This window comes from Nuphar pumila, chromosome 6, assembly GCF_984573655.1.
Source record: "Nuphar pumila chromosome 6, dmNupPumi1.hap1.1, whole genome shotgun sequence".
In the NCBI taxonomy this organism is placed as follows: Eukaryota; Viridiplantae; Streptophyta; class Magnoliopsida; order Nymphaeales; family Nymphaeaceae; genus Nuphar; species Nuphar pumila.
The window spans coordinates 37,121,608-37,137,470 of NC_143254.1; the positions used below are offsets into that span (position 1 = coordinate 37,121,608).

The 15,863-nt window shown below is 36.9% G+C and overlaps 1 pseudogene; it reads left to right on the top strand.

Moving 5' to 3' along the window:
• The first annotated feature begins 10,737 nt into the window (after positions 1-10,737).
• Positions 10,738-11,163, top strand: LOC149834654 (uncharacterized; annotated as a pseudogene).
• Positions 11,164-15,863: the final 4,700 nt, after the last annotated feature.

Genomic DNA, 15,863 nt, shown 5'->3' on the forward strand with positions numbered 1-15,863 from the left:
ATATCTAATGCTATGAGGTTCTACAAATCGATTATTCTTACAAATCTTGCAAAGACACCTAATCTGACCTGTGAGATCCACTGTACTGACACTTGCCATTGCAAATTCTATAAAACTGTCAACACCATCCATATATTCATGCAATAACTCATTGTCCACTATCCTACGGTACATTCATTCACGGTTTACAGTCATTTTCTTATGATGTTACGAATAATAGCCTAACGAATTAAAAGAGAACAATCAGAATGCTATGATGAAGAAAATATCGAATTTATCATGCAATATATGATGTCATGCAATAACAAGAATTTTGATGCATGCATTGATAACTTAATATTTTCATGTGCAAACTATTAATGACACGATACAATCATTTGAAACATGCATTCATTATACAATTTCACATGGAAGTCATAATCAAATTGAAAGTAACTACATGCAAGCATGGATATAATTACATCAAACATTGCAATACATCGTAATCATTATATCAAACAAATGACAAACATGTACCTGCAACAAACACACTTTAATATCTCACTAACTACTACCATGCTTAGCATGAACTCCGTACTCCAAAAATAAGAATACTTCAATATTCATACATTAAAATCATGCTCAGCATGATCTCCGAACTCCAACAAAGCAACCCTAAATATCAACAACTAAGTGAGTGTGTGAACAATAAAGTGTTACATCTAATAAATTAAATAACATGTGATACGCTTGCATCACTTACTTAACACGGGTATTTACCCGATTTGCATTATTTTTGTCACTTACTTACTAGAGGTGGCTGAGCACGAGCTGGTTCCGTTGAAAAATCTGCATAAAAAAATATAGTTTTAAAATGAAGAGACCACGAAAAAAAAAGGTTGTTCCGGCAAGGGGTCGACTCCCCTGCTGTTCTGGCAGGGGGTCGACCCCCTTATGGAACATAGGGGGTTAATCCCCTTACGGAACATAGGGGTTTAACTCCCTTACGGAACATAGGGGGTTAACTGACCCCCTGTTCAGGCAGGGGGTCGACCCCCAGCCTTTCCGCCAGTGAGTCGACCCCCTGCCGGAACAACAGATGGTCGCCCCCCTGCCTGATCAGGCAGAGGGTCGACCCCCTGCCTGTTCCGGCAGGGGGTTAAACCCATGCTGAAAAGGCAGGGGGTTAACCCCCCTGCCGGAACAGCAGGGGGTTAACCCCCTGCGTTTTCCGATAGGGGCCACGTTTCTGGTAGGGGGTTGCCCCCTTGCCTAAAAATGCGCGGGGGGGGGGGGGGGGGGGCTTCCTTTACTTGTCTCCGGGGGTTGGGACCGGCGAACGGTGGGACCGACGAACGACGGGAGTGGGACCGACGAACGACGAAAGTAGTGAAAGAAGAAAAGGAAAAGCTGTCTGGGATTAGGGTTATTCAAAAATTAGTGACGGCTTAGCGATGGATTAATTCCGTCGCTAAGCCAACGTAAATCAAATTTATGGAACGAGTGACAAACTATATTCCGTCGCCATGTCCGTCGCTAAGTAGAAACGAACTAGATTCGGTCGCCAACTTTGTCGACAAATGGTGCGACCGTAACGACAAAACTTTACGTCGCAAAATCCGTCGCTAAGTAGCGACGGACTATATTCCGTTGCTATTTTCGTAAACTTCATTAATTATAGCGACGAATGTTTGTCGCTCGTTAATCCATCGCTAACTAGCGACGAAAAGATTCCATCGCTAACAACGTATTTTCTTGTAGTGTAAATGTCAATATTGTCTTGGGTATCTTGTGATGTGGTTTACTATAGTTTAAATATATTAGTTTATGTTAATACATGTGAATATGTATGTTAATTATAAGCTTGTTGTGGTTAACTATATTCTTGTTTCAGTCAATACTTCTGCTTCTACAAAATTTACAAATATCAATTTGATTCCTGTTTTGAATGTCTCTAACTTTAAAGACTGGAAAGAGAACGTTATGAGTGCTTTTGGGTGTATGAATTTAGACCTTGCACTTTGAGAGGATCAACCACCTACTCTCACAGATAAGAGTTCCGCGGAGGATAAAAGGAACCATGAGAAGTGAGACTGATCCAATCACATAAGTCTTATGATCATGAAACATGCAATTTCAAAAACCTTTAGGGGCGCTATGTCTAAAAAGGTTAATGCCAAGAAGTTCGTTGAGGAAATTGAAAAATATTTTGCTGAAAACGAAAAGGTTGAGACACGCACTCTCCTTTCGAGTCTTGTTTTAATGAGGTACAAAGGTAAAGGAAACATAAGAGAGTATATTATGGAAATATCTTATTTTTTTTAAAAACTAAAGGCACTAAAGTTAGAGCTGTCTGAGGACTTACTTTTGCATTTATTTCTGATATCTATTCCTGCACAATACAGTGAATTTAAGGTCAGTTATAACTGTCAAGAGGATAAATGAAATCTAAATGAGCTCATTTTTCATTGTGTGTAAGAAGAGAAAATGATGAAACAAGAAAAGACAAAAAGTGCACACATGTTAGTTACCTCTAAAGACAAATTTAAGAAAAGAAAAAAGGATAAAGAAGCTACAGTAAACCCTCTATTATAGACGAAACAAAAGAAACACCAGGATGTAAACTTTAATTATTTCTTTTGCAAGAGCGAAGGTCACATGAAAAAAAATTGTACTAAATATCATGCTTGGCGTGAAAAGAAAGGTATCTTCCTCACTTTTGTTTGTTCTGAGGTTAATTTAACTTCTGTACCCAAGCACACTTGGTGGATGAATTCTGCCGCTATCACTCACATAAGTGTGTCTATGCAGGGTTGTCTAAGTTGTCGAACGTCAATTGATGCTGAAAGATTCATTTATTTTTTAAGACAGAATACACTTGTTTCTTTGAAGATACTGAGTTTTTTTTTTTTTGGGGGGGGGAGAGGGGTGATAAGGTAAAAGACATTATTTTTTAAGAAGAATTTGTTTATCTTCCTACAGTTGTTGACAATGATCGAATTTTCATTTCTAATATTATTCAAACAAATCCAAAATAAGGTAATGTTCAAGATCTACCTATCTAGAATCAAGATTTTACTCATAGAGTACAAACTCAACAAGCTAAAGTAACTCAAGAACAAGTGTCTTTAAGAAAATCTACTAGAGAGAGGAGAAGGCCAATTCCAGATGATTATATTTTCTCTAAGAACATCAGGGTGATACTGACTTAAGGGAAGATGATCCAATCAAATTTCATCAAGCTATACGGAGTTCTAACTCTTAAAAGTGGATAGATATCATGCATAAGGAGATTAAATCCATGAAAAATAATGACGTATGAGATCTTATCCCATTACTTGAAGGTGTGAAGCTCATTGGTTGCAAATGGATATTTAAAACAAAGAAAGATTCAATGGGTAATGTACAAAAATATAAGGCTCATCTTGTTACAAAAGGATTTACTCAAAGGGTAAGCATTGACTATACAAAGACTTTCTTTTCAGTTTCAACGAAAGACTTTTTCAGAATTATGATGTCACTTATGACTCATTATGATTTGGAGCTACATCAGATGGATGTAAAAACTTCATTCCTTAATGATGACATTGATGAGACAATATATATGGTGAAACCAAAATATTTTGTCTCAAGCGATGCAAAGAAAATGATTTGCAAAATAAAAAAATTCGTCTATGGACCTAAGCAGACTTTTCGTCAGTGGTATCATAAATTTCATCAAGTTATCCTCTCGTCTGATTTTGAGATGAATGTGTTGATGAATGCATATACCATAAATTTAGTATGGGTAAATATATTTTCTTAGTTTTATATGTTAATATTACTTGCCAGTAATGCTATAGCCATATTGCACAAAACCAAGATATTTCTTACAAAGAAATTTGAAATGAAAAATCTTGGTGACGTCTCTTTTGTATTAGGGATTCAGATCTATATAGATTCTTCTCGAGGTATTCTTGTATTATTGCAAAAGAACTATATCAAAAGGATTCTTGATAGATTTGGCATAAAGGATTGTAAACCCGATGACACCCCTATTGCTAAGGGAGACAAGTTTAGTCCTACACTGTGCCCCAAACACCAGTTTGAAGTTAAGGATATGTAAAAGATTCTCTATACATCTGCTGTGGAGAGTTATGTATGCTCAAGTGTATACAAGTCCGGATATAACATACATTTTTGGGATGTTAGAGAGATATTTGAGTAACCCAGGTATGGATCATTGGAAAGCAGCTAAACATGTTATGCGGTATTTGCAACGAATAAAAGGTTAAATGCTCATATATAGGAAGTCAAATCAGTTAGAGATTATTAGGTATTCTGATTCTAACTTTGCTGGATGCCAAGACAGTCACATATCTATGTTAGGTTATATTTTTTTGTTGGCCGGAGGAGTTATTTCTTGGAGGTGTGCCAAGCAGACACTCATTGCATCTTCCACTATGGCAACAGAGTTCATAGCCTCTTATGAGGCATTCAATCATGGAATATAGTTACTCAATTTTATCACTGGGCTATGAATTTTGGATAATGTTGAAAGACCGCTTAAGTTATTTTTTGATAATAATTCGGCAATGCTATATTCCAACAACAACATGAGCTCATCAAAGTCAAAGCAAATTGACATTAAGTTTCTTTTTGTTAAAGAAAGAATGCATAATAGAGAGATATCTATAAAACATATTGGCACAAATTCTATGATTGTGGATCCACTTACCAAGGTTTACCACCCAAGGTCTTTCATGAACATACTGCTCGAATATGTGCTATATTATTTAATGATATGCTGGTTTAGTGGAAGTTTGTATTTAGACATTCTATGATATAATAAAGTTTGATTTTACTACTTCAATATAAAGTTTAGGTTTCAATTTCATTATGTACTCATTTGTTGTGATGTCACTAAAGATTAATGCATGACTAGTTGAAAATAGACATGTTTGAATCACATTATATGTAATTTCTATGCTTCACATCTATACTTGATATATATCATTTGGTTGTATCAATATACGCAATCATTAATGGGTCTAATTATGATATTTGTAATAAAGATCACTTTGGTTCTATGTTGACATGATCAATGGACCAGATTAGTAGAGATATCAATTGATAATACAATATTTTTTAGCTCATAAGGTTACAATGTGTGATTATAAGGTTACGTATGTGGCCCAAGTGAAAGATTGTTAGATAAATCGTGTGGGCCTACATATGATTAATCACACATTATAAATTATCTAAGATTGAGGCTTGTATAATGCGATCTCATATGGTTGGGCCATATGATATCTCATAGAGTATGATTATATTATGTGTAGAGACCTCATATGCCCTCATTTATCAATATTTAATTTTATAATAAGATAAATTAAAAATAGACTATAAGATGGTTACAATTAGGTTATGATCCCAAAATCATATATAGTGGATGTTCTCTTTTGCCTCTCCATCAAGAAAAAAAATTGTCCTTCTCTTATTAGGTTTAGAGAAAAAAGAAATGACACATATAGGTGTTCTAAAAGATGATACCCGTAAAGATCTATCGAAGCACCAATGGATTTAGGTACACTTTCGCATCAAGTTTCGTTTATGATCTTTTTAATGATTTAGCACGAACAAGTTTAACGATCAAATAAAGTGTTTTATCGAATTTCTAAATCCAAGAGAAATGACTTCTAAATAATGAAGCCTTGAAACCACATTTAGTAACAATGATTTTTTTAAATCTGATAAGATTCTACAACTTTTGGCTCATATTAATTTATGACATAATTTTGAAAACACAATAGAAATCATGCAATGATCGATCTTGATGAAAAACAGAAGCAGCGACATATGCATTGCATCAATTGCATTACTTATACAAAATTAGGGGAAAAAATCCTATACATAATAAAACAGGAACATATGAAAATAAAATTGAGAAAAATAAGCTTAAAACCCAACTTCACAAAAAGAAAAAAAATCCTAAAACACAAAAGCCCTAAAACCTTAATTATTGAAATGCAACTATCTAAGAAAAAGCAAATAAAAAACCTAAATACTCATCTTTATGAACAATAATCGTAATTTCATATGTTAATTGAAAAAAACCATAATAAAAAGTTTAAGTCAAATGCTAATTAAAAAAATCACCAAAAAATCTAGCCCTAAAAAAAATCACAGAGAAGAGAAAGTCTTGCCGTCTGCCGCGGAGAGTCGAACCGCGGATGGGTAGATATAAGGCACCGGCCTGAGAGAGAGAGAGAGAGTTGGGGTGGGCTGCCTTTGCGTCATCAAGCCCACCTTGACCCGGAAAACCTCTAATGTGCGGTCCGGATTAGGCCCCCTGGACCAAGTTGACAGCAACTTCCCTGCCGTGTCCATCTCAATCATCTTCCTTTTATATAGGAAAAATATGCATATGGCTATGGAGGCTTTAAGGTCATCGAAAATGGCACGTTTCATTAGTTTGACAACTTGCATTCTCATGTTGCCAACTTGGTCCAAAAGAAGATTTGCTGTTTAGCCAACTTGTGGCACAAACGATAAGACCAACATGAGAAAACTTCACCGAATGCCCTTCAAGAGAGGAAACAACAGTGACGAAATGAGAAACCTTTCACCCGATTCGATGAGCGCCACATATTAGATAGGGTATATATTTCTTATGAACTACTGTACCATACTGTCTAGTCACAAGTCATGAACTCAAACTCTGCCTAGCAAATCTGACCTCATATAATTATTCAGCGTGATTTGTTTGTTAGAGCTTGTAACTTGGATTGTATCGTTTTGAAGTAAAAAAAATATGTTTTCGAGTAGGTGAAATTTTGGTGCATTATGAATTTTTTATTTTGTAAAATTTTGAAAAACCTATTTACACCTCACAATTGAAAGGCCCAATAAATTAGGATTTTCTTATTAGGTCAGAGCAATAAGATCATTTATTATAAAGATGATAAGCTTCACAACAATGGTTTAGAGTTAGTGAACAAGATTTTTTTTAAAAAAACAAGCCAATTGATTTAAAATTATCAATTCTTTTCCAAAGATTAGCCCTTTGTCTCTTTGTTGTCACGTCAAGAATGTTTTTTTGCATAGATGAAGAGATGTCAAACCATAGTATTTTGTGTACCACTGGAGTTTGAACCTGCAACATCCCATCACAAGGAGGCGTGCACTGTCAGCTTCTAAAGTGGGCTCCACCAATGGTGACATGGCAAATTTGTTAGACTGTTGAAAGGAGCCACTTGGGTGACAACTACTATATCATGCATGCACATGGTGTGGATTTATTGTTTCACTGGTAGAGAAATTTCAAGTTGAGCAGCAAAATTTTCATGGTCCCTTGCATCATCATGCATGTCCCAACGTGACTTATAACCCCCATGGATGAACCTAGGATGGTTTTAATGACGGTTCATGCAACAAAGATGGATCACTTCTCATGTGGAACGTGAAAGCATTGTAAGGCATGTGGTAAGTAGGTAGGTTGGATCCTTTCATTGAAAGAATGGATTGATTGAAGGTTATGCGTGTAAGGTTCCTTGGATCTGATCCATCTCCTACCAACATGGACGTTGGACCATGACTTATTTGCCTTGTCATTAATGCAAAGCAGCGTTTGGCCTGGACATCTCCTCCTGGCTCTACATACCTGTTGCTTACTTACTACCATGGCAAACTCCATCTAAAAACTATATGGTGACATGGATTTTTTTTTTTTTTAAAATTTTAAATCAATAAAAACCATTTTTTTTTATAATTTAACATATACAACTGTATTGACATTGAAATATTATTAAAAGATAACATAAAAAAATAAAAATTGTTAAAAAATGATATTTTTATGCGTCCGAGTCATAGTGCGCCCTCTAAAATGTCGTGTCATTGTGACATAGACGGCCATTGTTGGCTAACCAGGGGGGCTCATATTTGCGGTTGGAAATAAGGAACTTGTAGCTCTAGATCAATCAGCAAGGCTTCTGTCAGCCAGTAAACAATGGGCCCCACTTGCCTGTCCCACAGTTCCTGATATTCCCACAGCCGGTATACCGTGGGACCCAGACGATGTGAAATTATGAATGCATGTACTCATTGGGCCAAGGAATTTTCTAGCATTTGCTCTTATTGTGAAATGTCAAGTTAATGGACTTCACCAAGTTTTTTGTGGGACCAATGCAACCACAACCACAATATGTCAATATAGTGATTTGGTTTGCTGTTAGTTGTCACATGCATACATGGCCCACACATTACAAGGGTTGGGTGGGGCCCTATGTGAGGTTTTATTTATGATCACTTTGGGTTTGGCGCCTGATTCAATTCATGGTTGGTATGGATTACAGCAGTCTCTTATCGTCTTCAACCTTTCATACACACATTTTGCTATCAGTAATTAAGGTACCTATGTATGTATTATAATCCTTTTTTTTTAGAGTAATATTGTAGTATAATCCAACTTGATCATACTAGTCCAATTAACTAGGTTTGAGTGTGCAGTATCCATATCCAAAACTGAGCGCAAAACATATAGAATCTTAGCCATAGTGACAAATATCATGATAATTTTTTAAAATATCACGAAAATATGTGATGTTTTAATTTTGCCTATAAAAAAGTGATGTTTTAATTTTGCCTATAATCTTAGACTGTGGCAATGTTTAGGGCCTGTATTAGGTAACCATTTTGAATTAAGCTACTGGATCCAGATATAGTTCCTGCACGACCCGGATTGTTATTGTTTTTTTAGGAGTTCTTCACTACTGAGTAGTAGGCAACCAAGTAATTGCTAGTTGCTACTTGTTTCTGTTTCAAATTCTCACTGTTAAAAGTTGTTTATGAAAATGTGATATGGTAACAACAAAGCAGTAGTAACAACAAGGTTGATTGTGTTTTTGTTGGGACATGGATCACAAAAGTTAGATCCAGATGTAAAATGGATAAAAACAAACTGGACCTAAATCCTAACCTTGGTTGGATCGAAGGGTCAAGATCCAGGTTCAACCCTACTTGGACGGTTCCAGGTTTTATCTAGTAAAATACAGTTAGACTCGCACCCTAATCCGGCATATTATCTCGTATATAGATGTTAAAATAATATCCGAATGTATATTCTTATTGGAATCAGAGCTACGTGTGTTGGATCTGGATTTAAAATTCGGATTTGCATTTACATTCATGTTCGACTCAAATCTGATCTGTTTTTGCATTCTTTACATGCAAAACCCTTTTTTTTGTAACATTTTTAGATCGTATGAGCATTTAGGGTAACTTACATATAAACACATAATGTAAGCTCTAAGGGGTTTGGCTGCTTAGGATGGGGCCTAGGCTGTTAGGCGGGTGGTCTAAGTTCAAATCCCATGAGTGCCACCCCTTGCACAAGCCAAAACTTGACGACTTTCTATGGGTGAGCCCTTGGAGTTTTTACTCTACCAGAACAACGTAAGGCGGGCAGGCATAGCACTAGGTCAAGACTTTAGTAAACATAGGTTTGCCATACGTTAGGCACTCATACATATTTTAAAAATTGGATCAGAGCTCAAACTCCTTTACCACTCTGGATACGATCCACATTTTTGGTTTAGATTATGACTTGCTGGTATTTGAATTCGGATTCGGATCTACCACGTCTATTTCAGTCAATCGTTGGACAACCAGGTGTCGGACGTACCTAGCAATAAAGACCGTGCTCAATTGGGTTCGGATTACGACTTGCTACCCAATATTTGAATTCGGATTTGAATGTGCTATGTCCATTTCAGTCACTATCACCCACATGGCACATGGCACATGAACTTAGAATGCCCCCAATAGCTACAGATCGCGTGCCTAGCAATAAAGTCCAGGCTAAAAAAATATTATGTTTTAGAGATTCAGCCACGTGTAACCTCAACCAATAAGAGCCGTCCATCAACTTCCAGGAGCCCCCCGTCCTCTCCCTTATAAGGAGAGCACAGTTAGCCGAGAGTTCGACACTCCCAAAACACGAGAGAGAGAGAGAGAGAGAGAGAGAGAGAGAGAGAGCCGAAAGTAATTCAACATTACCACTCATGAAGATCAACAAAATGTTGAACACATGAACTGAACAAGAACAAAAGCCAAAACAAATAAAGAAAGCACAAGAGAAAAGAACATTAGACAGATAAAATGGGCTCACGCCATAGCCGCGTGCCCAGATTGTGACAAAGGATAGGTAGCATCAGCAGGAGGGAGTGGAAGATCACTAAGATGCATACACAAGATCGCATAAACATCTACCAAAATTTTATGCACCAGGTTTTGAATGTTAACTCGAATATGACGAAAATGAGCATCGTTACGCGCCATCCAAACAAACCACCAAGAGGTAAGCAACCACGTCCGCCAGATGAACCTCCACCTCTTGCTGCGCCTAATACAAACCGGCCCCAAGATCAGATCTAGCGCAAAGGACTCCTCCTTAACAAATACTTCCGGATGCCTCCAGGTCCAAATAAAGATTTCCATAAATATTGGGCAAGACCAGAACAAGTGAAACGTAGATTCTTCTGCAGCTTGACAAAGCACGCACCAACTCGGGAGTTGAATGCCCCACTTCTTTAAATTACTGTGGGTCTGGATCCTATCGTGCAAAATTAACCAAGCCAGGACTCACGAACGGGGGAAGGACCCTTCGCCTAAAGCACATCCTCGAGCAACCAATCAGCCCCTGGCGGTAGCAACGATCTATAGACTCCCAAAACACGAGAGAGAGAGAGAGAGAGAGAGAGAGAGAGAGAGAGAGAGAGAGAGAGAGAGAGAGAATGGTGTTCTTCTGCTGCTTCGTGGACCAGAAGAGGACGATGGGGAGCACCAAGCCTGCGGTAGGGCTCTGTTCGCGTTGTGGATCCGGGGCACGGGTCGCGGATATGAAGACCTAAACCCGATTTCTCACAGTCCCCTTGTACTGTCGCACCTGGAGGGCCATCATCTGCTCCTTCTGCGGCTCCATCCTCAGGTCCTATGCCTGAATCACCACCACCACTACTATTTCCTCCACCTCTTTGGCGATCTCGGCGGCCACCTGGAGTGAAGTTTATGGAGATCGCAGAGTTGGAACTGCAAAGGGATCTTCAAAGTTATGGTGTTCTTTAATGGAATCAGTGGTTAATTAACCACCAATATTGGAATATGTAATCAAACAAAATATGTATGATATGAGATTTTCATAGTTTTTTTTTTAATTTTTCTAAAATTTTACCATGCAGTCTAGATCGTTGGTTTTTATAGAAAAGACTCTTAGATATTCGGATTACCATGTATAAGAAGGATCTTTTAAGATTTAAAAATCAACGGTTCAGATTTTTCATAAATATTCAAGAATACAAAAATCACATTTCTTGATCCGATTAGGATGATCCAATAGTCGATGCCAAGCAAATGGACCACGCAGAATGCATTTGCATGAAAAAATATGAATCATTGCATGAAAAAATATTGGCAAATAATTGTTAGTACCATATACACCACTAAAATCTATCATTTTTTAATGTTTTCTCTTTTTTTTTTGTATTTATGAAGCCTTACAAATGTGATCTACATATATTGTTTAGTAAGAAAAAAACATGTTTTGAACGGTCCCATTGTGGGGAGTTGGTAAATGAAGTTGGAATTGAAGACGGATGGAGAAAGGAAATGAAAATAGTGTGGAAACTGCCTGCCTTTTGTCTGAAAAAGGATGGATCCATGCCAATGAAACAAAAAAAATAAAAAACGGAAAAATATCTGCAGCCAAAAACTCACATTTTGGCCAAAATATCGGCAATTAAAATATAAAAAAATAAATTTGTATAAAAATGCAAATAAAAAATTATCATGATTTTTTTTTCGATAAATAGTTGATAAAAACATAAATATCACGTTTAAAATGTGTTAATTATGTTTCTACGGAAAATCATGCTATTTTCAAAATATCGCAAGAAATTAAAGCTTAAAACTTTTAGGTAATTTCTTGCGATAGTTGTTTGAGTTTTCCATAAATCTTGTCACACGGGTTGGGATCCACCAGGTAATTAGGAATTCGGATCAGGTACAAGGGATCTAATTAGACGCCATTCATCGCAAAGATGAACGACACCCGAAAGCCCAACAAGTCAAAGGTGTTCTAAAGAAATCCTAACCGTTCGTTTTTGCATCCGCCCATGTTGTTCATCTAGAAAATGGACGGCATCGGTGGGTCTTGTGTGTCATTCATCTTGGGAAACATTGTTCTAAACAGAAACGGATCATGCATGATGTGATCCAACGGCGTTTAGGAGAAACATTCAACAACATCACGTGGTACAATTTACAAGCTTTACATGTGAGTTTAAATAAGACCTGCAGAATATATTATATAAAAAAATGAAAATATAAACAATATAAAAACACTAGCAAACTCATTAATATCGTATGAAAACATGGTCAATAATTTAAAAATATCTTTATTTTTTGTACAATAACAATATTCTTTGAAAATATTGTGATGAAATTGTAATGTTTTCAAATTTCCAGCAACATCTTTTTTAAAGGAAAATATTGGCAATATTTGTGACAATGGTTAGCCGGTCTGGATATGGATTTGCAATCCATATCTAAATTTGCACTAAGCTTCTTGATAGATTAAGTACACAAAATACTTAGAGCATATGACAACCGTAAATCTAATCATCACCAAGTCTTATCCCAACGATATGAGGTCAGCTTTATAAGTCTTATTTCTATATTCCTTTTAATTTAATAGTCTCAAGACTTAGTCTTTTTTTTTTTGAAGTCCAGGAACCCTCACCCAGAACCGGGTCATTTAATGGACCCGTCCGCAGCGAGGCAAATCCCCTAATGGATCCCAATTGGTTTAAGGTTAGGGATGCAAACATGTGGTTGAGGTTAGGATAGACCCAGCACTAGATCCAAAGTTTGAAGAGATGGTACAGTTCTGGACCAAGATCCAACTCAGATCTTGCAATAAAGTTGTAGGTGTGGTTCAAAAACGAGACCCTACAGCATTGGATCCTGTGAAAAAAATGAGACCCTCAACTCCTGTGCTGTGCTGATAGTAGGAGTCCAAGTGGTTTTTACACTGGCTGGATCATAAATTCATAATAGAGCTGATAAAAATCCAAATATTGGGTAACAAATCTGACTGGATCCAGATTCTAAGTAGATTTGATGTAGTCGAATTGAATCAGGACACAAATTTTGAATGATAAGGTTAGATTAAACAAGAAAAGGCTGAAAGATGGATCAGATGTGGAGAACTTTCAAATTGGTAGAATTTTATCCAGATCTGATTATAGATACGACAGATAACACTACAAGAAAAACTTTAATTAGCGACGGACATTTACGACATAAATAATCCGTCGTCAATTTGCAACAGATTGGCTATAGAAAACTATCCGTCGCTAACATTTGCGTAATTAGCGACAAAAAACTTCTGTCGCTACTTGGCAACGAAAAAATTCTGTCTCAATTTCCTTCGCACTTTAGTGACGGATCATCAACATAAATTTTTCGTCGCTACTCCGTTGCCAAGCAACGACGGAGTAGAGACGGAATTGTTGCGTCTCTAATCCGTCGCTAATTTCCCCTGTAAAACCCTAATGCGAGTCCTTTTTCTCTTTCTGTTTCATCTGTCGTCCGCCCGCCGCCCGTCGACCTTCCGTCGCCCACCGCCCAAAGACCTCCTCTCTCGTTTCCTCTCCCGTTCTCTCTCGTTGTTCCCCCTTTGTGTTTTTTGGCTTAGTTATGGATATCTAGGACTGCTTTGATGGAGTTCGGAGATCATTCTGAGCATGATTTTAATGTATAAAAATAGAAGTGTTCTTATTTTTGGAGTTCGGATTCCATGCTAGTCATGGTAGTAGTTAGCGGGATATTGAAGTGTGTTTGCTGCAAGTACATGTTTGACATTGTTTTGATATGAATGATTTGAATGTATTGCAATGTTTGATGTGATTGTATCCATGCTTGCATGAAATTACTTTCAATTTGATTATGACTTCTATGTGGAATTGTATCATGAAAATATGCTTCAAATGAATGGTTTTGCATATGAAAATATTAAGTTATCTATGCATGCATCATAGTTCTTGTGATTGAATGACATTATATATATATATATATATATATATATATATATATATATATATATATATATATATATATATATATATATGTGTGTGTGTGTGTGTGTGTGATATATCAAATCATTACATCTACCACGAATGCATGATAAATTTGATATTCCGAATGTCAAAGGGAAAACGAAGGATAATCCGAAGGCCCGTATAGATTTAAAAGTAATATATAAAAGGCAATAATTGAAACTCAAAGAGTACAATGGCAAAGTACTGAAACCAAAGGCAAGGTACGTGCTTGGACCAAATCAAATAAAGCAGGTATGTCAATAGTTGAGACAGTTGAGATTTCCAGATGGATACGTCTCTAACATTGCTCGGGTTGTGAAGATAGATGAGGGACAATTATATAGGTTGAAGAGCTATGATTGTCATGTCACTATGCAACAGTTGATACCCCTAGCATTCCATGATATGTTAGACAAACCTATATGGGGGTATTATCCGAAGTTGAGTAGATTTTTTAGAACATTGTGCACATCGGAAGTCGTAGTATCTGAGGTAAAGAATCTCGAGGATTCTGTCATCACTATTATTTGTTAGCTAGAGAAGATATTTCCGCCAGCATTTTTCGATGTTATGGAACATGTGATCATACATTTGTCATATGAACTAAGGGTTGGTGGTCCTGTGCAATATCGGTAGATGTACCAATTTAAAAAGTATATATATTTTTATATTTTTCTCTTTAATGCTATTTATAAATTTATTGTAATATGAGATATATATTGTTCAACTCCGCTTGTATATAACTGTTTAATTATACACTGTCGGTCCCAAGCCCGGATAAAAGAGGAGGGTTGCGGTAGGCCTGTGACAGCCAGCATAAAAACTTAGTCATACCTTATGAATATGAACCAATATGAGAATTTCGTTGGGGCGTTCCCTATTGAGCGACGCACTATACTCTATAGGCTCAGAGGCAGTGATAAATGGGCAAGGGTTGCTAGGTCATCGCCCGGAAGCGACGCGTCACACCGGCGCCCGGATGTGGTGTCAAATAGGCAAGGGTTCCCTCACTTTGTTGGACGGGTGGGAGTATAGAAGTTAGTCCAATACCATAAAATTAGGTAAGCCACTTGCAACATAGGGTCTTTAACTGGTAAGTTGGTAGAGATAGTAGATGTTATGCGTAGGAGAAAGATTGATATTTTATGTCTACAAGAGACCAAATGGGTAGGTGAGAAAGCAAAAGTTATAGAACCTTGGGGATATAAGATTTGGTATACAGGAATAAATAGGAATAGGAATGAAGTAGGGATTGTTATGAGTCGTGAGTTTATAAATAATGTAGTTGAGGTCCATAGGAAGGGTGATAGGATTTTACTTACTAAATTAGTATTAGGTACGGATATTATTAATATTATTAGTGTTTATGCATCTCAAGTAGGTTTAGATGATTCCATTAAGCGTCAATTTTGGGAAGATTTAGATGGAGTAGTACAAGGGTTATCTTATGGAAAAAGGCTTTTCATCGGCGGTTACCTTAATGGGCATGTAGGCATTAGTAGGGATGGATTTGAGAGTATCCATGGAGGCTATGGTATAGGAGAGAGAAACAAAAGTGGAGAAAGGATTTTAGATTTTGGTTTGTCCTATGATATGATCTTAGCAAACACTTGGTTTAGGAAGAGGAAGTCTCACCTAGTAACATTTAAAAGTGGGGTTAATACGAGTCAGATAGATTTTTTCCTACTTAGAAAGAGAGATAGAGGTTGTTGCATCGATTGTAAGGTTATACCGGGAGAAAGTGTAGCT